Source organism: Panicum virgatum, chromosome 4N, assembly GCF_016808335.1.
Source record: "Panicum virgatum strain AP13 chromosome 4N, P.virgatum_v5, whole genome shotgun sequence".
Taxonomy (NCBI): Eukaryota; Viridiplantae; Streptophyta; class Magnoliopsida; order Poales; family Poaceae; genus Panicum; species Panicum virgatum.
Window position 1 is genome coordinate 30819895 of NC_053148.1, and position 21658 is coordinate 30841552.

The window sequence follows — 21658 nt, forward strand, 5'->3', positions numbered from 1 at the left end:
CCAAATCCTCTCCTACCAAGACAGTTTACGTCTGCTCTTGCCATTCGCCACCAAATCTTATGATCTAAATATGAACAAAGGTTGTGTAGGTACACCCGCTATAGATCTTAAACTTTTGATGTTTGAAGAAATCGTCATGCTATTTTCTATGTGAGGCTTTCACTCTGGCATGGCATATAGATAGATGTGCTTTCAACTATTTTATTGTCCATTAGATTTAGAGAATGCAACTAGATGACTAAAAGTTGCTTTCTGAACAAAAAACAAATTAAGGCATTGCTTGCTTAATTAGATTGAGTAATGAAATTACTAGTCCAATAACAATGAATCAGTAAGGATTATTTAAGAAGTGAAAGAATAACCCAACTATTTTATTGTCCATTAGATTTAGAGAATGTAACTAGATGACTAGAAGTTGCTTCTGAATTAAGGCATTGCTTGCTTAATTAGATTGAGTAATGAAATTACTAGTCCAACAACAATGAATCAGCAAGGATTATTTAAGAAGTGAAAGAATAACCCAACCATTAGATTTAGAGAATGCAACTAGACGACTAGAAGTTGCTTTCTGAACAAGAATCAAATTAAGGCATTGCTTGCTTAATCAAATTGAGTAATGAAATTACTAGTCCAACAACAATGAATCAGCAAGGATTATTTATTTTGTTGTTAACAAAGAAGTGAAAGAATAACTCACATCATATATATCTTTGTGATGCCATGGTGTAAGGTGGTAAAGATAATGAATTGAGATGTTTTGTTCAGAACGAATGGAGCTAGACACCCTATCTTGATAACCCTAGAACCAGCCTGTGAGATCAGATAAGAGTGTCCATATGATGGCATGGTGGAAGAAGAACTATAATTTCTACCAAATCTTATCTTTGAGGCAAGGGATTTTCTCACAATTCATGTGTACAGTTTCATCAGAATTGGCCTTTGGAAGAATTCTTGATAATAATGGAACATCGCACTCTCCTGAAACCCTTGAAGCGTTGAACTGCACCAAAGATTGGCTGATCTAATTCATTGATGAGGAAGGTGAACCCATGAGGGGCAGAGAATGTTAGCTTTAGGCAACGAACAATATGATGAATGAAGATAAATTCATCTTATACTTCTACCGCTACTTTGATAACCTTTTGCTATATCTCAACATTAATCTTGGATCAGCCAACATACTTGTGAATTGCTGGTATCCATGACTATTCTTCTATTTTCTAATTTGAATTTTGATATCATTGGTTCAGATTCAGAATTACTTTAGCTACTAAGAGATGGATGTACTACGAGATTGTTATGATTTTATTGTTCAATGGATGTTTCTTGAAAGGATACTTTAGTTTGTATGTGATATATCATGCATAGAGAATGGTGACACTTCACTGCATGTGAGGATCTCAATATCGTTGCTGATTTAGAGGCATTGACAACATGTTTGTATTAAGTGTCAATACAGTGCCATTCATTTTTAATATATATTTGCAAATTTCATAAAGTTGTTGCATAGTAAATACAAAATTTCTTCCAACTATCCAAACATACCATTAATCTAGGAAATGGTAAATAAATTAGAACTAAACTACACATTGCAAACTTCGTCAGAAAATGTACACTTGTGACTATAATGACCTGGATGACAAGTACAATGGAGATGAAAGAAATGAAAAATACTCTCCATCCAAAAAGAGGTGTACTTCTAGGATAACTCAGACATATTAGTAGTAAGATGCCCCTAAATAATACGCGTGCTTGCCCACTAAATACATATATAGCTGGGAACAAAACACTACTAGAGAATAATCTATAAGTACCAGGTCACAAGATCCTATTAGTACCGGTTGGTATTTCAAATATAGAGAAGGTCCATACACGTAATACACACTTGTGCGGTGCATAGGATTCGAACTCACGACCTCTTACCTTACCTATACCGGGCTTACCATCTCACATACATAGCAACTGTGTGATTGATTGAGATGTTTTTCTATTGAACTAATCTGTAAAGGACCCTTTAATACCAGGTGATAACACCAACCGATACTATAGTACCTACAGTAGTACCGGTTAGTTTTACCAAACGTACTAGTGCAGGTCACTACCACAAAAATTCCATTAACAGCAACCTTTTAAAATGAGCCCTGAGGCGGGCAGGCCGGCGGCCCGCCTCGGTTAATGGTGGCCGGGCCACTAGCCGTACAACCGCCTCGGTTAATAGTTTAACTAAGGTGGTCAACATAAGGAAACCACCTCAGTTAATCGTGTAGTAGTGAATGTAAATATTAGTACTAAGTAGTAACACTAACCGGTACTAATATGGACCCTACCAGCCGGTACTAAATGTCTCCATAGCATTCAATCCATTCCGGATACTCCGGTCGGAGTCTAGTTCATACCAGTATATATATTTGAGGTGGACTGATGACTTATTTTCTATTAGTAGAAATAATAATAGCCTAATCAATATTTTCTAATTTGCGCCATGCTTTTGGAGAAGGGAATTAATATGTTCGTCCAAAAGGTATGAACGAAATTTGGTGGGACAACTTTTAAACAACAAAAATGCGCTCTTTTTTGAGACCAAAGGAGTATTTTTGGTTGCAAAAGGATGGTGGTTATAAGAGTCTCAGTAGCACCTCAGATGCTTAGTTTGACTTTCGGTGGGAGCGAATATTTTAGGATTTAACTGTGATGTGTTTTTAGTGGTAGTCGACGTTCCTATCGATAGCAAGACATCTGTGGTGACTTCATTAATCTCAAGAATTTGCCGGTTCAGTCTTCAAAGATGCTTGTAGGGATACGTTGTGAGTATCTGAGTTGTACTGTGTAATTGAAAAAAGAAGCACTATTAGTTGGTGTCAAATAATGAATTACAAGTAGTATAAGTACTTTCGGGACACTGTTTATAGCATAACTAAACGGCACTTCTAACATATTGTAGCATAAATTTTTAACAAAATAAGTACTTTCTGGACACTGTTTACAGCATAACTAAACGGCACTCCCTACAAATTCTAGCGTCAATTTTTCAACAAATTATTTCAACTTATATACCTAGTAGAAAACGCATTTCAACACATTTCACTGACTGCATACTAAATTCGTTCCTTGATAGCCAATGGCTGGGCTGATAAGGAACGTTGTGGGATAGACTAAGGGTTTGTTTGGCAGAGTTTTGGCTCCTCCAAAAACAACTCTAGCTCTGGCTCCTCTGGTGGAGCGATTTCTTTGGTGGAGCTGGAGTCGTTTTTCAAAACATTTGACAAAACAGCTTCACTTGTTAGATTAGGGTTGTAAAATGTCTAAATTTTCCTTCTTTACATTTTTCTTTTTTCTCTCTTCTTTTTTCTCCACTCCATTTCTTTTTCTTTCTCTTTTTTCCCCTCATCTCCTCTTATCCATTCGCCCACGAGCCTCTGATGTCTATATCCCGCAGCGCCCGAGCCTTAAATCAAAATCCCTTTTGCTGCGAGTTGCCCCCGAGCGTAGATTTGGAATTAAGGATTTAATACGTGGCATCAGATTTTATCCTTCAGATTACTTGCAGGATTCATCAGATCCGGTATCCGAAAAGACCTCTTTTTCGGGTAAAATCCCAAAAAAATGATGCAATTGGATACGCCACACTGATTGCACCCAAAATAACTTCAGGAATAAAACCTAGGATGTACGGCTTTTTATTCTGTGCTCACAAGAGACGTTTTTGTTTGGAGAATCTGCATTATTGCGTCTTTGACTACACCTGTGAATGCTGCCATGAATGCATCCGTGAAACGTGTACTGTTGAGTCACGGGTTCTCCTTTAGTAAGCTTCCATGTGGCTATAAAAGGCAAGGGGGAGGCCTTTGCCAGAAGCACCAAAGTGTAGCGACCATGGCTTTTCTTTGGTGTTCTTGCTCTCGCTCTCCTGAGATTTGTGTAGTTCTTTCCAACAAGAGATGCTAGAAGAGAACTTGCGAGTGACAAGAGAAGTCTCTGCTGCCTCCTCCTGCATCTCTACTGCTCTCATCGGATCCATTTTGGAAATCATGTCCTTTCATATTCCAATGAGGCAGGGTATCAGGGGATGAGTGGAGTCTTGTTGTGGCACATCCTAGGGATTCCCAGCTTGTGAGCACCCAAGAACTGCATCTCTGGTAAGGAGACTTAATCTTGACACAATCGTATTCTGGGAGAAGGAGAAGTTTCTCCAGAAGATGCTACAAGAGGACTTGCGAGGTGATTACTGTAATCTGCCTCCATACTCTTGAAAATTTTCTCCCAGAGTACAAGTATCACTATTCCCTTAATGGGAATAACAAGTTTGTACTTTATCACGATCTCGGGCCGATCTAGCTGCAGCAGGCGTCGACTAGAAGCTCCAAGAGATCCAGGCGATATGCATGCAAGCCCGAGTCGTTTGTAAAGTTAGGTAGAAAGAAGTACTCGAGATGTAATATTGAGTAGTTGTACTGTAGTGAGTACTTTTCCTTTGTTCTGGAATGTAATCCCAGTTAAGGAAAGCAGAGTCGAGTAGTTGACTAGGGATGTGAGTGTTTTTTTTTCCAGAATATAATCCTAGAAAAAGGAATGTCTCTTAAAATCCCATTTTTTCTGCAGTTTTCAATGGACTGTTGGCCTGTTGGATGTTTTCTCTGCTGCCACCGCCATTATAAAATGAAACGGTAACTTAGGTTTTACCCCACCGGCCGCCTCTTGTTTCTACTACCTTAGATCTATTTTCGCTTTCAAGCCCCCAGATCTAGAGTTCTTGCTTCCCTTTGCTCCCCACTTTCGCCCTAGGGTTTACGCCAGTGTATGCGCGTGAAGCAATCCATAGATTTCCTGATGGCTCCCAAAAAGGCGACCAAGGGGAAGGGTGCGGATGCGGAACCAACTCGCGATGAAGGCTGGAACACTAGTAAGTGTCCCCAATCTGACTTGGAATCTTTAGTGAAACAGGGCTTTTTGGCTCCCAGATCTATTATCCAATGGCGTCCTGCCTTGGGGAGAGATCATCCGTATGAAAATACGGGGGAGGTTGTTGCTTTCACCTCTTTCTTGGAACGAGGAGTGGGTTTCCTTGTTCTTCTTTCTTTTCTGGGCTCCTGCGTTACTACAGGATCCAGCTGCATCATCTAACCCCCAATTCCTTTGTTCATATTTCTATCTTCGTACATTTATGCGAAGCTTTTCTAGACATCGAGCCCCATTTTGAACTCTTCCGCTTCCTTTTCCATTTGAAGCCGCAGCCCGACTTCTTTGTTTTAGATGTAGTTGGAGGTGCGGGTCTCCAGCTTAGACAAAGAAAGGATAGGGAGTACATTTCGTATAGTCTTAGCAATAAAGTAATCGAGTGGAAGCCCAAGTGGTTCTATGTCGAGAACCAGCCAGGAAGCTTTCCATCAATTACCCCAGGCCCTCCGATTCAATGGCCTGAGTGGAATAAAAAACCAGTCAACGAGAGTCAGATCCCTGAACTGTTCGAGCGAATTGCCGTTCTAAGGTAAAATATGTTGACTGGGGAAGCAGTCGTATTCGACTGGATGAAGAGAAGGATCCAGCCATTACAGGCTCGGGAATCACTTGGATTCCAGTATCAGGGAACAGCTGATTCATCAAGATACTCGAAGGAAGAGATCTCGGATGATGTAGCATTTAGTCGAGTACAACGACTGCGGAGGAACGTAAAGAAAATTCCAGTTGTTCCTGACACTTTTTCTGCTGCGAATCCTCCGAAGCAGGTACTTGACAAGAATAGTCGATACGTAGTGATCGAGTACTTTGCCTTAGTGTGAAACTGATAGGATTTTGTTGACGCTCCTTAGCGCCCCGATTTGTATACCGCAAGCGCACGGTTCGTGTAGCTTTTCCCTTAGAGTATTCCCCCAAGGTTTATCAATCCGTGGATCGACAAAGAACCACCTAAGGTTTTCCATCTAATCTAACGGATCTATCCTAACATGAAGCATTGATTGCATATAAAGGGTAAACCTTTGATAGATATGAGTGATGTGTAAAGGTTGATCTCATCCATGAACATAGGCTTAATCATAGCAAAACCAAAGACATGACTAGGCCTATCGTCATCTAGTTGTAGTTCAAGCTAACGAGCAAATAAATCATGCATCTCAATCAAAAGCATCTTTAAACTCAAAATCTCCAATCCGATGTCTCGATACTCCGCCTACTCTATGGAGACGGCCTGTCACGACGCCCCCCTTTTGAACGAAATACCCTGAAGCAAGTCGAACCCCCTTTGGTAGTTCCGACATGAACCTCTAGCCACCATGACTAGAAGATCATGCTAAGCGATCTATCTGGATAATAGATCTAAGATGAAGCAAACCCAAAGAAAAGAACGAAATCGAAAGAGAGAACATGATCGCTAATAGATTCGGAAGACATGATTCTCATTACTCACATAATAGATTCGTTTGGATCGTCACCACCGAGTACATACCATTAACGACTCCAACTAGCTCATGAACTCCACCATGGCACAACCTCGCAGGGAGGCCATGGAGGCTAGGGGCGGCCTAAGCCATCTCCTAGACAACTTCGAAGACTTGCGGCGGCCGTCGTCTCCCTCCGGTCTTGGCCCTAGGTTTTCGTCGAGTTCTGGGTGGATGGATGCCCCGAGTTGAATAAGGTGCGAGCTATTTATAAGTCGAGGAAGCCATCGGTCGAAGGGGAGGCCAAACCGCATCGAAAATGGGCTGGGCCGGCCTACCCTCTTTCGGGCTCGCCTCGGTCTCATTTTTCGCGTGCAGACTCCTCGCATCTTCTAGAGTTTATGTCCTTCACGATTGCACCCCTTTTGACGTCGTTGTCTTGGAGATATCTTCGAGGAAAGGATAGGATAGGGAATCCTTCCTTAAATCTTCATTTGCTTTGCTTAATCCCGAAGTATCTTGATCTCATCTTCGTGGGCTTGGTCCTTTGGGCTCTCTTGGAGGATGGATGTGCATGAATGGGCTTCGAATCAACATGGGCTTTGGTCCTCCCTTTGGGATTTGGCCTTCGTCTTTCTTCGTGTTAGCGCTCGATCACGGGCCTCGTCATTTCATGCTTCAAAATAGGCCAAAAACCTGCAAAAACGAAGTTCCTCCAAAATATATGTGCAAGTGTGAAAATGACCAATAATTAGGCCGGGGTTAGGACGGTTAGTGATTTTGATATTAAATTCATGCCATTATCAAGGATAAACAAGGGATAAAGTGGGTACTTGAGGAGCGCCAACATTCCCCCCATGCTTAAACCTTGCTCGTCCTCGAGTAAGTCCAGGAGCTTTGCTTATAAAGAAATCAGCGTTGCCCCTCAATGTCCTCTCTGCACTTAGTCATACATAACAAGACATATTGCTCTCTCAAGTATTTAGCATTTAAGTTCATATTGTGACTGGCTACTTTTTCATTATGGAAGATAGACTAGCAATTAAAGAACAAACCACAATAATAAATAAATGCAATGCTCTCAAACTTAAGCGAACTTCAAACCTTTACCTTGTTTCATCGTGAAGAGTTTTCAAAAGAATGCATATCAAACATAAAGTGAGATTCTCTTGCAAAAGATCATGGAAATACTCATCTCATCAAGTCGCTCAAGCCTACAATAGATTGTCTTCAACCTATTCTACTCATATATAAAAGTGGAAGGCTTATGTGGAGCTTGGTAGGTAAAAACAATCCTAGCAAAACATTATATCTGAAATATTGTCAAACTAAGAGAGAGATCTATTGCATTTACTGAGACTAGTCAAAAAGGCCATTGGAAAATAATATTGGAGAGGGAGAAAGATGAAACACACACATTTAGATAGGTGGACATGTGCAAATGGCAAATGGATGATCACGAGACACAAATGAAGTTCTCATTATCGGATTGCACATGGTTGGAAGATTTGAGTATGGAATAGTTCTTCAAAGTAACGTGAAAAATTAATGAAGCCAAAAAGAGCTAAGGAGCATTTTATTCTTCTCTCTTTTTTTCTTTCCTTTTCTCCCCTTTTTTCATTTTTCTATTTTTCTCTTTCTTTCTTTTTTTTTCTTTCTTTTTGCTCCTTAGAACTTTTGATAGCATAGAATACTTATCCAGCCATCCCCCCATGCTTGAACGAATGCTCATCCTCGAGTATGAATAGTGGGCGAACCAACTAGCTAGGGTAAGTATCTCAAATTCACCTTCTTCTTCGTAGAACCATTTGAATCTCCGGGGAGCCTTGTCTCCCAAAATTTTTCTTTATATGGTGCCCTTGATTCTTTTGATTCCGTCGAAATGATAATCCATACTCAAATTGGGTTGTGGTCTAGGAGGTAATCACAAAAAGATATTTTTGGTTTAGGGTGAATATCCAGCGGGGTTTGCAAAATTCCCGAAGTAGAAACTCACAATGCATGGATAAATAGGCTAGTAGAAAGAATGTTACACAAAAAAGCTTCTCAGTCTCATACCAAAGAAATCAATCTTAATCCAACTCATCAAAATATAAGTTTGCAATCTAAAGGTTTCATCATGAAAGAATATGTATGTATAGGCTTTGGTAGGTAGAACTTTGCAAGAGATTCACAAATGTAGATAGCATAGGAATTAAGTTTTCAAATTAAACAATCACAAGGTGTAAGGTCATCGGTAGACTTAAATCAAAGAGCAATATAGAATATGTGGGTTTAGAATTTAGTCATTTAACCTCCACAAATAAAAGAGCCAGTATTTAATCATTTTAATTCCATTTAATTGAGAGCAAATGGTCAAGTCATATACAACATAGCGTAGGTAAAACAAAGCAGCAACTTTCATCATTTTTCCATAAGCATAAGGCATTGCCAAAATGTATCAATGTGGTGAGTGCAAAGTGATGGTGATCCTACACTTATTGAAAACAAAAACAAAACTAGGTTGTCCTCCTAGTAGCCATGTTATTATAGGGAGAGATATACAAATGTTGCATTTATGGTTGAAGGCATATATGTACAAGCATTTAGAAAAAGAGAGAGTTGAGGAAGAATTACCGTCCTTCTCGATGCTCGTAATGAAGTGTAGCGCGGCCTCCCCCATACTTAACCATTGTGCTAAGCATGGAAGAAGAATCATGAGCATCTTGTGGCAACCGTGATTATCTTACTCCATGAGATCTTTCTTCCTTGTCAACGAAATCCTCCCCCATGCTTAGCATGATGCTAGGCGTAGAAGGAGAAGATGGACCATCTTGCAATTCTTGAAGTCCTTCCCTCATGTGTATGAATATCATCTTCAATGTGTCTTCACCTTTGTTGCCTCAATTTCCTTCAACTTCTTCTTGTACTAAGTCATGGTCCCAATCTTTGCTTCTCATCGTCGTCGCCTCCTTCAATTCCTCGTTGTCCCATTGCTGCCTTATCTTCACGAATTTTTCTTTCAATTTCCAGAATAGAACCTGTACTGAAACATTGCTCCATTGCGAAGTGCACGAATTTTCCTTTCCAACGAGTCCTTATTCGCCCAAAATTGATTCCGAACAAGAGAGTTGTGTCCATTTTATCCCAGCGCTGCAATCTGTTCCGAATTTCATAACGCGCAGCGTCCAAAGTTTTTGCCATATCTCCTTGTACAGGTCTTCAAATTCATTGATCTTAGATGCGTTGGAACGGGAATTTCATGGAGCTTCTGAATATCAACTTTTTCTTCCTTGTACATCTCTGTCTAGGTGCAAAATTTAATGAAAACAGCGGGGCTTGCTCTCGAACTTTGGAGATGTTGACGAATTTGATTTATTCTTTGATCACGAATTTATGGGAACGCTTTTGTCATGCCTGCAAAATAATTCAAGTGCACAATCTACCCCCAAGGTGACAGTTGGGAGTAGAAACAATTGCCAACAAACCAAAAACATCCCCTAAGATACTTAACTTGTGGCATAATTAGTCTAGTGAAAATTAAACCTAATGGGTGTATGTGAATGCAAGTGGGAGGTGTGTGTATGCAAATGAGAGGAAAATGGATTGCTATCTTGGTCAAAAGAGCTTAAAGATGGAGGTCCGCAAACAAGTTTAAACACCACGTTTACACAAGATTGCAAAAGGTAAATGCTATCATGATAAGCATTACATGGATAGGAAAGCATACATCAATAAGATTGAGACCAAGCTAGCAAAAATGAGGGCTTGAACAATGGAATGGATGCAAAATGCAAATGCAAAGTTAGCAAAAACAAGTGTTAGCAGGGTTGAAAGGACCTTTCGATGTTGTTCCGCAACTAGTTTATTCAAAAACAATTGCTAAGAGTGTCAAAAAGCCTTCGCGACACTTCATAAGAAGTGAGGCTTTTGTCAATGAAAATGTTATTTATCAAAAAAGGATCAAGCAACCGAGCTAACAAGGTTTTAGAAGTAGGTTTATGGGTTTCCTATATTTTTGGCTTAAAACAAAATTTTGAAGAGAGAGAGTGTTGGGTATAGAAATTCTATCTAAGGTGGTTTCAAAAAAACTAGAGAGAAACAAAAGTTAGATTTTTTTTTTGAATGAAAAACATAACTTATGGTTTTGGGATTGCTCTATGAGTGGTTTTCCTAAGGGTTTTAGGATCTCAAAAGCGAGGGTAGTCAATGTTTTTAGAAAAGGTTTTTTTTAAATGCAACATGCAATGCAATGCAAGGGTGAGACGAACAACATGGTATGCAATGCAACATGGGGTGAGTGAATAAAATGATATGACATGATGAGGTGGTCTAAAACAAAACAAAAAGTTAGCTTAAGTTAATTAGCCACAAGTTTAGAATCAAAGGGTGGTGCAATGCTTCATAAATCCCTCTAAAATGACACAAAGAAAAAGTCTCAAAACACTAATAGGCACACAAAAAGGTCTACAAGTTTCCCAAGATCAAATAACAAAGTGCTCCCTCAATAACATTTAGAATGAACAACATGAAGTTGTGGTTTTTGTTAGAGCAACGGTACAATGTTACTTGATATTCCGATTAAAGAGTGCAATGTAGACGGTCATATTAATATATATAAAATAAAAGATCGGGTTGCCTCCCGCAAAGCGCTTCATTTAAAGTCATAGAGCTTGACTTTCTTACATACCTTCTTATTGATGCGAAGCCATGGTCCTTCATGCAAGAGCTGAAGGTGTTCCATGCAGCTCTTATTCAACTTCCCATGTTGGACATGATCAATCACGCTTAATGGAAAATTTGTCCAATCGTCTCTCACATCATCGTCACCTCCTTCTTTGTTGTCCTTCGTCGCTACCTTTCTTTTCACGGATTTTCCTCTCTGTCCAGATTGGGAGTTGCGCCAAACAATTGATCCAATGCAAGGTGCACGAAATCTTCTTTCCAACAAGTCTTCATTTGCAAAAAACGCATTCCAATTGAGGGAGTTATGCCCCTTTTCCCGTCACTGCAATCTGCCCCGTGCTGATTTCAGCACATGCATCTCCGATGTTTGAGACATAGCTCCTCCCATGGGCCTTCAATTATATTGATCATCGATGCGTTGAACTGAGGACTTGATGGAGATCCTGAATATTCAACTTTCTTGCATTGTAAATCTCTGGACTTGTGCACAAAATTGATGAGGCTTAGCAACGTCCGTTCTTGAAACTCGAAGATGTTGATGATGGTGTTCAAAATTTTGGGCACAGTTTCCCTCCTCATCATTTGAGTTTCATATCCTGCATGGTTAGTGAAATTCGGGGCTTCTCCCGACATGTGCTCTTTTAGGGTCATGAGCTTGACCAAGCGCAAAGCAAGATCGAGATTTGCAATTATTTGTAAACATATGCAACATAATCACATCCTCAATTAAATTTCATCAACAAGGCATGGTGTAATTAAATGCAGCATGTGTTTCTTGCATAGCGCAGAGCTCATTATTAGGCAGACGTTCTTTAAGCATGAAATCAACCTTCTCAAGAAACTCTAGCCTATCATCATGGAAAGAACAAGGCATAGAATTTAAACTTCCATTCCGACTATTGGTTCAAGCATGAGATTTTTAAAGATTATCAACAAAACCAATAGAAGCTTGAGAATTCACTGTATACCTTAGACTCAGAGCTTTTTCATACTCATTGGAGTCGTGGTTCTTTGTGCGAGATGTCATCTTGATGCACTCCTCGTGGTCCGTCGTGATTTGCTTCTCACATCTCCATGTGTTGAATGTTGCGCTCTTGTAATCCGTCGTGGTTTGTTTGCAACATCTTCGTTTGTTGAAGGTCGACCGCTTGTGCCTTCATTTGCTAATGTCATTGGGGTTCTTCCTCCACTCCAAGCCTCTGAATTTTATCATGTACTCTTGATGAAAACATCGCCCAAGCTCGCCTTCATTGTTATCATCGTCATCTTCTCTATCTTGTTCTCATCGCGTTGCTCCTGCCTCTTCTTCATGGAATATCTCCTGTATACTCAACAGAACATATACAAAAATATAGATCCATTGAAATGTTTATGAAATTACCATTCCAACGAGTGGTCATTCTCTTTAAACAGAGTCCAAACGAGTGAGTTATGCCCGTTTCACTTTTGGCGCTGCGTGCTGTCCAGAAATTTCCAGAGTGCACAACCTTCAATGTTTTGGCCATACCCGCTTGTAGGAATCTCCGATTGACTTGGTTCTTGATTCGTTGGGACGGGAACTTCATGGAGCTTTTGAATATCCAAAAATATGCTGCTATTTGCTTCTGAGGTTGAGCAGAATATTGATGATAACAATGACTTCTTACGAATCGATCCGAAGATGTCGATGATCTTGATCTTGTGGTCTTCGGAGCGTCTTGTTGTGCATACTTGGCTTCAAGGTCATCACCATTGATTCACCAGCAAGTAACATGGCTCCAATAGTCTGTCTCCATGGTTCTTGCTTTGCCTAAGGTGTCGGGATCGAAGGAGGCTCCCGTGCTTTGTGTCGATGATCAGAGCGGTCTCTTTCTTTGATTGCACTCGACTAGAAGCTTCTTGAGCATCCCATGGAGATGGGTGGCATCATGGTTCCTCTAATCTTGTTGCCTCTAGCATTGGTCAACTTCAAATCATCAACTTTTTGTGCACAAGGTTCTCCAAACATCCTGCGACATCGTCATCACTTTCTCCATTGTTTGTTGCAGCCTCTTCTTTATTGAATTACTTGATCATCCTGCACAGAACATGTACTAAAATTCTACTCCATGGAAAGCCTTATGAAATTACCTTTTTAACGAGTGGTCATTGATCCCAAACGGACTCCGGATGAAGAAGTTATGGTCGTTTTACTCCGGCACTACGCTCTGTCCCGAGACATTTCAGAACGTGCAGCGTTGAAAGATTTTACCATAACTCTTCACACCGATCTCCAAAATTCATGATTCTTGATGCGTTGGAAAGTAGACTTGATGGAGCTTCAAAATAATCTATAATTTGTTCATGGTACTTCTCTGATCTTGGATGAAAAACTCATTACAACAGTAACACTTTGGAGATGATGATGATCCGATCGCACGATTTTCTTCGCGGACATGCTTCATACCTATGGCTTGAACAAACAATTTTTCCCAAAAACATTAGTCTTTAAAATCAATTGACACGGCAGCGTACCTTATTTATCATCTTTTGCTTTGGGGAGTGGGGACTTGATAGCGGATGCTGGGCCACTAACGAAAGTTAGCACCTACCACTAAAGAGCGGGTCTTCACGTAGCCATCAACTTGCTTGAGTGAGATTGGACTTGTCAAAGTACGGACGTTGAGAACTTCTCAATTGCTTTGTGTCTAGGGTTTTACCTGCATTCATGGACACAAACAAGAAACACAGGATATATGCAATAATAAAATTAGGGTTAGTCCAAAAACTAGATAGATCGCCCTAGGGTTCGTGTTGCCGATCCCCGGCAGCAGCGCCAGAAAAGCTTGTTGACGCTCCTTAGCGCCCCGATTTGTATACCGCAAGCGCACGTTTCGTGTAGCTTTTCCCTTAGAGTATTCCCCCAAGGTTTATCAATCCGTGGATCGACAAAGAACCACCTAAGATTTTCCATCTAATCTAACGGATCTATCCTAACATGAAGCATTGATTGCATATAAAGGGTAAACCTTTGATAGATATGAGTGATGTGTAAAGGTTGATCTCATCCATGAACATAGGCTTAATCATAGCAAAACCAAAGACATGACTAGGCCTATCGTCATCTAGTTGTAGTTCAAGCTAACGAGCAAATAAATCATGCATCTCAATCAAAAGCATCTTTAAACTCAAAATCTCCAATCCGATCCCTCGATACTCCGCCTACTCTGTGGAGACGGCCTGTCACGACGCCCCCCTTTTGAATGAAATACCCTGAAGCAAGTCGAACCCCTTTGGTAGTTCCGCCATGAACCTCTAGCCACCATGACTACAAGATCATGCTAAGCGATCTATCTCGATAATAGATCTAAGATGAAGCAAACCCAAAGAAAAGAACGAAATCGAAAAAGAGAACATGATCGCTAATAGATTCGGAAGACATGATTATCATTACTCATATAATAGATTCGTTTGGATCGTCACCACCGAGTACATACCATTGATGACTCCAACTAGCTCATGAACTCCACCATGGCACAACCTCGCAGGGAGGCCATGGCGGCTAGTGGCGGCCTAAGCCATCTCCTAGACAACTTCGAAGACTTGCGGCGGCCGTTGTCTCCCTCCGGTCTTGGCCCTAGGTTTTCGTCGAGTTTTGGGTGGATGGATGCCCCGAGTTGAATAAGGTGCGAGCAATTTATAAGCCGAGGAAGCCACCGGTCGAAGGGGAGGCCAAACCGCCTCGAAAACGGGCTGGGCCGGCCGGCCCCATGGGCCTAGGCCGGCCGGCCTACCCCCATTCGTGCTCGCCTCGGTCTCATTTTTCGCGTGCAGACTCCTCGCATCTTTTAGAGTTTATGTCCTTCACGATTGCACCCCTTTTGACGTCGTTATCTTGGAGATATCTTCGAGGAAAGGATAGGATAGGGAATCCTTCCTTAAATCTTCATTCGCTTTGCTTAATCCCGAAGTATCTTGATCTCATCTTCGTGGGCTTGGTCCTTTGGGCTTTCTTGGAGGATGGATGTGCATGAATGGGCTTCGAATCAACATGGGCTTTGGTCCTCCCTTTGGGCTTTGGCCTTTGTCTTTCTTCGTGTTAGTGCTCAATCACGGGCCTCGTCATTTCATGCTTCAAAATAGGCCAAAAACCTGCAAAAATGAAGTTCCTCCAAAATATATGTGCAAGTGTGAAAATGACCAATAATTAGGTCGGGGTTAGGACAGTTAGTGATTTTGATATTAAATTCATGCCATTATCAAGGATAAACAAGGGATAAAGTGGGTACTTAAGGAGCGCCAACAGATTTGCTTTCTGTAGGAGGACGTGGAGCGTTTTAAGAGTAGTCCTTCACCGCCAGGCATTTATTCGCCCTTTTATTCTTCCAGACTTTTTCAATCTATTAACCAAGTCTTAGTATGCTCATATGAGGTTTCATATAAACAATACTGATGTCTAGCCTTGGTTGTGCAGATGAGGCAGTATCTGGGGAAAGGAGTGATGGGGAGCACAGCCCCACTCCGAGTGCTGATACCCAGACCGAGCGCCCAAGGAGTAATCGGTTAGTGGCGAGGAAGCGTAGCAGCTCCTCTCACACTACTAGCGATAGGTAAGTAGCTAGTTGTTTTGCAATCGAGTACTTTCTAGTTGTCGATTTCAAGTTTTGATTTGTGTTTTTGCTTTTCCAAGTCCGGCGGCTAAGATGCCATGGACCTCAGCATCTGGGAATGATACTGCGGTGGGACAAACCGTCCCTTCCACCACAGTGGACCCGTTAAAGGGGACTGTAACTACTCTTTCGCCGAGTAGTTCCAATGTAGATAAAGCCGATGATGCGGGTAAGCAGACCTTAGTTGTGAAGTCTGCCCGCAAGTTTGGCATCAAGGGGCTTACTCTGATAAGAGCTCCTACGTAAGTTCCTTAGAACTTGTAGCCATAGGATCTGATTTTGAGTCTAGTAATTTTTAACTAATTTGTCTTTGCAGAGATGTAATCCTGGAGGGGAACGTGGAGGCTGAGGATAGTTCGGCCTCCAAATCAGAGCTGGAAAAGCCCCCGAGTACTCCAGACATGAGTGCTCAAGATGCGGAGGCGATGGCCAACTCCATGCTTCGGGATTCTCCATTGCCGAACTTGGAGAGGGGCAATGAGAAAATCCCGGAAGGTGACGGAAGCGGCAAACTTCTTGAAGGGGGAGAAGGCAAAAAGCTTTCTGAGGGAGGCACTGATGAACAGCCCGAGAAGACCCCTGTAGGTAAGCTTGTAACACCTTGTAGAAAAGGCATCTTTTTATTGCTCTTAATGTGATTAAGTAGCATATTCTTCCTTTAGACTCCCAAACCACAGGGAAGGCTGCAGGGAGAGCTGAAGATGTGCCCAAAAGGGCTGTACCTGAGGTGTTGGCGAGTACTTCCCAGGTCACATCGGGAAGTGTCTTGCCACGAGAGAAGGTGGAGCTTGCTGTCAAGCTGCTGGAGGTAAGTAGTCGAATACTTCGAGTACTTTTTGTAGCAGATCGAGTAGTATACTGATCTTTTTGTTTTTGCAGGAAGCGCTGGGACAGAAGGGTAGCCAGTCCCAGGATGAGGCAGAGCTGAATGCCCTGAAAGAGAGGGTTAAGACGCTCTTGTCTGAGAAGACTGCTCTTGAGGGAAAGCTGAAGAAGCTCTCCCAGTCTAAGAAAGGTTAGTCTTTAGCATTTGATATGCATTCGACTAGTAGATCTGCTTAGTGTTTATAAGATTTTCTTTTTATCGAGTACACAGCTTGTGCAGAATCTTTAAAGATTCAGGAAAGCTTGGTACTGGATCTAAAGATTCTTATGTACCGCAACACAGATGAAATAGAGAAACTCAAGAAGATCAAGGAGGACTCTAATCGGGAGGTGGCGTCGACTCTCGAGCAGCTCAAGACCTTGTCGGAGTCACGAGACTCGATGCACCGAGAACTGTGGAGCTGAGAGAAGTCAAGGATGCCGCCCTGGAGGTAGCCGAGGCCATGGATATCCCAGTTAGGGATGGAGATGAACCGCTCACGCTGGCAGGTAGGATTCGCAAAGTTCCCGGAGCCTTTGAGAGGTTTGTCTCCACTATCACCCGCCAGTACGTGGGTCACGTACTGGAGTTGGTGAAGTCCTATTGGCCAACCACTCGTCTAGACGCCCTTGGACAAGGAACTTGTTATCGCCATAAACTAACAGGGTTAATTAATGGGCCGTGAGTGAGTTGGGCTTAATGAAGAGATTGAAGAAGGCTTACGAATCGGCTCCTGCATGAGCATTTGGGCCATGTATCCTTAGATTTAGTTCAGATTGAGTTAGAGATAGAGTCCGATATGGACACATTAGTTTAGATTGTTTCCCAAGTCGCCGGACTATAAATATGTACCCTATGTTATTCGTAGAAAAAGAACGTCATCACGTCTCGCAAACAACAACTCTCGGCGCATCGCCACCCCTAATTCTAGGGTTTCATCCAAGTAAGCGCCATGCTGCCCTGATCGCTTCTTGTGATCAGGGCAGCGTTGTTCTTGTTTTTACCTTAGTGTTACTCGTACTGAAGCATTTTTTATGGCGAGTAATGCTAGTTATCCTGATGTTCGTAGCATGGCCTTTAGTAGATTCATCGTGCTTTTGTTGCTTACCATCTACGAATATCATGTTGTCTCTGTGCAGTCACATTTCAATCTTATGCTAATTCTTGTTGCATAGAATTAGTTGCATGGAGGCAACACCTTGTTTCTTTTCTATCTAGTAGATCCAATCTGTTACGGTTGTTCTTATTTTATAAGGATTAGTTTATATCTACTAAGTTAGGCCCTGCAAACGGATTGGATGTTCCGGTGATGTAATAGATGCTTTATCTTAGCCTTGATAGGGATTGTTCCGGGAATCGGCTTTTGCTAGTTCTTAGGCCTCTATTTTCGGTTATGGTTTAGTTATCTATTATATTCGCTAGGCCTAGTTACATGTAGGATGTTCCGATATAGCAGTGAGGCTTTTATCGTCGTGGATAGGATTAGCTAGATTTAATTGAAGCAAGTTTCTCATAATTATCTGTTTTATTCATCGATATCCGGATAGATGCAGATCCAATCTGACACCGGGACCTGATCGGCTCTTTAAAGCCGATGCAAGAGTCGTCCCGGGGAGCCGACCACGGCTCGGACTTACATTTCCATGTGTTTGTGTATGCAGGCAAATCGTTGCAAGCACGTTCGCACCCTCCTGATCGGGTATAGGTCAGGTGGCACGCCCGACATTCTCCGGAATCTCCGGGCGCGTGACGGAATTGTGGGCCGTTTACAAGGGAGCAGTGCCTGCCAGCGCCCCGGCGACCTCCCAGCTCTTCGTGTTGCATGTCGCTGCTCGCCGGTGGGTTTCGACCGACAACACATTCTGGCACACCCGGTGGGACCTTCATCAACAACAACGCCCGCCACAGAGATGACAGCGGCTCAGGACCAAGCACTGGTTCCGCCGGTCACCAAACCTGTCACGTATGAAGAGCTGACTCCAGAACACAAGCTAAAATATGATCAGGTCAAAGCTCAGTTCGAAGCCGATCTCATCGGCTCTTTCGAGAGGACCCGCAACCATGGCATCAGGTGGAAGGGGTTCTCACCAGAGGGCGCTCTCGACAACGTTGATCTGTCCGTGCCTTCAGAGGAGCGCACCAGGGCCCTACGCCAGGAGATGAACTATATGGTGGCTCACGCGCTTCATCGGCACTCAGAGAGCCTGGTGAACGAGCTTGAGCACGTGGCACATCGCGTTGTCCAGGAGGTGATCAAGAACCAGTACTCCCCGTCAGAACCAGTCTTGGGGAGTCACAGGGGAGAGGCCTCACTCCAGTCTAGGCCGCCATTGCCATATTCACTCGCAGCAGTAGGACAGCAAAGCTCGCTGATCTATGTCGTCTACAAGATCGGCGGTGACCCTGGAGAAGGACAGCTCCTGAGCGAGCCGCCCAAAGAGATCCCGCATGGCTACACGTGCATGTACATACCTGACAATATCAACTCAACACGCACGGGACATCTGGTGGGTACAGGAGCCTCAGGAGCAGACGCAGAGAAGCAGGCATGGCTGGCAAAGTACGCTACCGGGCCGAGTGCTGAACCCTCGGCCCCAGGAGTTCTTAGTGTGGAGCAGGTCAGTGCAATACTAAGGGACCAATTGGGCATCCTTCCCAAGAGAAAGGCGATCGGCTATTCCAAGCCGTATCCAAGTGACTATGATTTGATCCCGTTGCCACCCAAGTATCGGCTTCCGGAGTTCACCAAATTCAGCGGATCAGAAGGAGCCAGCTCCATTGAGCATGTGAGCCGATACCTGACGCAGCTTGGGATGATCTCAGTATCGGATCCTCTGAGGGTCCGTTTCTTCTCCCAGTCTCTCACAGGTTCAGCTTTTGGATGGTACACATCACTGCCTCCAGATTCGATCCGGACTTGGAGGCAGCTGGAAGATCAGTTTCACACCCAGTATCATTCAGAAGCTGCTGAAGCTGGGATTGCCGACCTCGCTCAAGTAAGGCAGAAGCGAGGGGAAAATATCTCGGAGTACGTGCAGTGCTTCCGAGAAGTCAAGAACCGATGCTACACATCACGCATCACAGAGAAGGAGGCAGTTGATTTGGCTGTTCTGGGACTCGCCAAGCCGATCAAGGATCTGGCTTTTCTGTTGGAATTTTCCTCGCTGGCACACATGGTGCAGAAGCTTACAGCATATGTACACTACCACCCTGATCTGTACCAAGAAAAGTTCAAGCACCATGTTAATATGGCCCAAGCTGGTGATTCCGATGATTCTGGCGGGGAACAAGAAGTGGTTGTGGCAGAGTGGACCCGGGGGGCAAACCCCGTCCCGTGCAAATGGGTCAAATAGAAGGGGCTTGTGAAGGGCTTTGACTTTGACGTGGCCAAGGCAGAGCAGATATTCGACTTACTGCTCAAGGAGAAACAGATGAAGCTCCCAGAGAGTCACAAGCTGCCGACGGCACAAGAGCTACAGGGGAGGCTGTACTGCAAGTGGCACCACTCGTTCACCCATGCCACAAATGACTGTAAAGAGCTACGTCGGTAGATCCAATCGGCTATCGAGCAAGGTCGATTAATTCTGGCCCAACACACGATGAAAGTGGACAGTCAACCGTTCCCACAAGCTAACGTGGTAGAGCTGTCGGATCTTGGAACTGAGGGCCAGAATTTGGCGTTTCAGATCAACATGGCGGGACCCATGCGCCGCCGTGATGAGCAGAGGAGAGAGGCCGTTTCTGGCAAATGGCCCCAGGATGAACACGAGCTGGAACGACAACATGTGACTGAAGAGCAAGTGTGTCACATCCGCAATCAGCTCCCAGCTTCTAATCGGCTTCTGGAAAAATACCAGTATCAGTACAAGTTGTGCCGCCGGTACGAATCGGAAGAAGATGAGTACGAACACCGCACAGGGTGGATGCAGGGGAGACGCCAGGCTATACGAGACCACTGGCATTGCCCGTTCTTCAGGTACTGTTGGAATTCCGGCATGAGCCGATTGCCTACTATAGATGATTGCTTGGAGTGCAGGCCTCAGGGACGCCAGCAAGGCGATACATCAGTGTTCCAGTGCTTAGGGCCCAGGACACATCACGATGACCATGTGAGGCGGCCATCCAGGGATGATCTCGAGCCAGAAGAAGAAGACAAGTATCATCGTCCACGGTGGTGTCCTGACGGGCTCAGCCGATCACAGAAGCGCAGAGTGCAGCGCCTACGCAATCTCGAAGAGGCGGAAGCAAAGTACCTTGACGTGCTGAAGAAAGCGCGTCCGGATCTCGCGGAGCAAGTCAGGCGACCGCGAAGGGAGGAGAGGCGCCCTCCAAGGAGGGAGTGGCGCCCCAAGCAGCCAAGAACCGATGACAAGCCATCGGCTGATGTGAATATGGTGTTCGTGCTCCTGTCGGAGTTTCGGGCATCCCAACCGGAGGAATTGGCCATTGCACAGCTGGATCTCGGCCCACAGCCGATCATCTTCGAGAAGCCCAAGGAGAAAAGCTACAAGCACCTAAAGGGATTGTATCTTAAGGGCTTCATCGATGGCAAGCCTGTGAACAGGATGTTGGTCGACACTGGCGCCGCAGTCAACCTGATGCTGTACTCAGTGCGGCGCCAATTGGGTCGTTCTACTGCTGATCTCATCAAGACTAATGTCATGCTCAATGATTTCAACGGTCTACCGTCAGTGGCGAAGGGTGTCCTCAATGTGGAATTGACAGTTGGCCGCAAGACCGTCCCAACCTCGTTCTTCATCGTCAGCAGCAAGAGTACATACACAGTGCTGCTTGGGAGGGGCTGGATTCATGCAAATTGTTGTGTTCCTTCCACGATGCACCAGTGTTTGGTCCAGTGGGATGGTGATGAAGTGGAGGTGGTCCGTGCAGATGATTCTAGCGAGGTTTCGCTTGCGGACATGAATGCCTGGGATGCGGAAGGGCAAGAGCCGATCTCTGGGATCGCGCTGGAAGATTGTGATCGGATCGAAGCGACAAAAAATGATCTGAGGCTGGTCTTATCCACCGGCCTCATAGAGTAGACACATCCTGGCAAGCTACGAAATCCAGCAAGATTAGAGAGGCCGGTCCCAGCGACCGGCCCCAAAAAAGTTGTTACATCATGT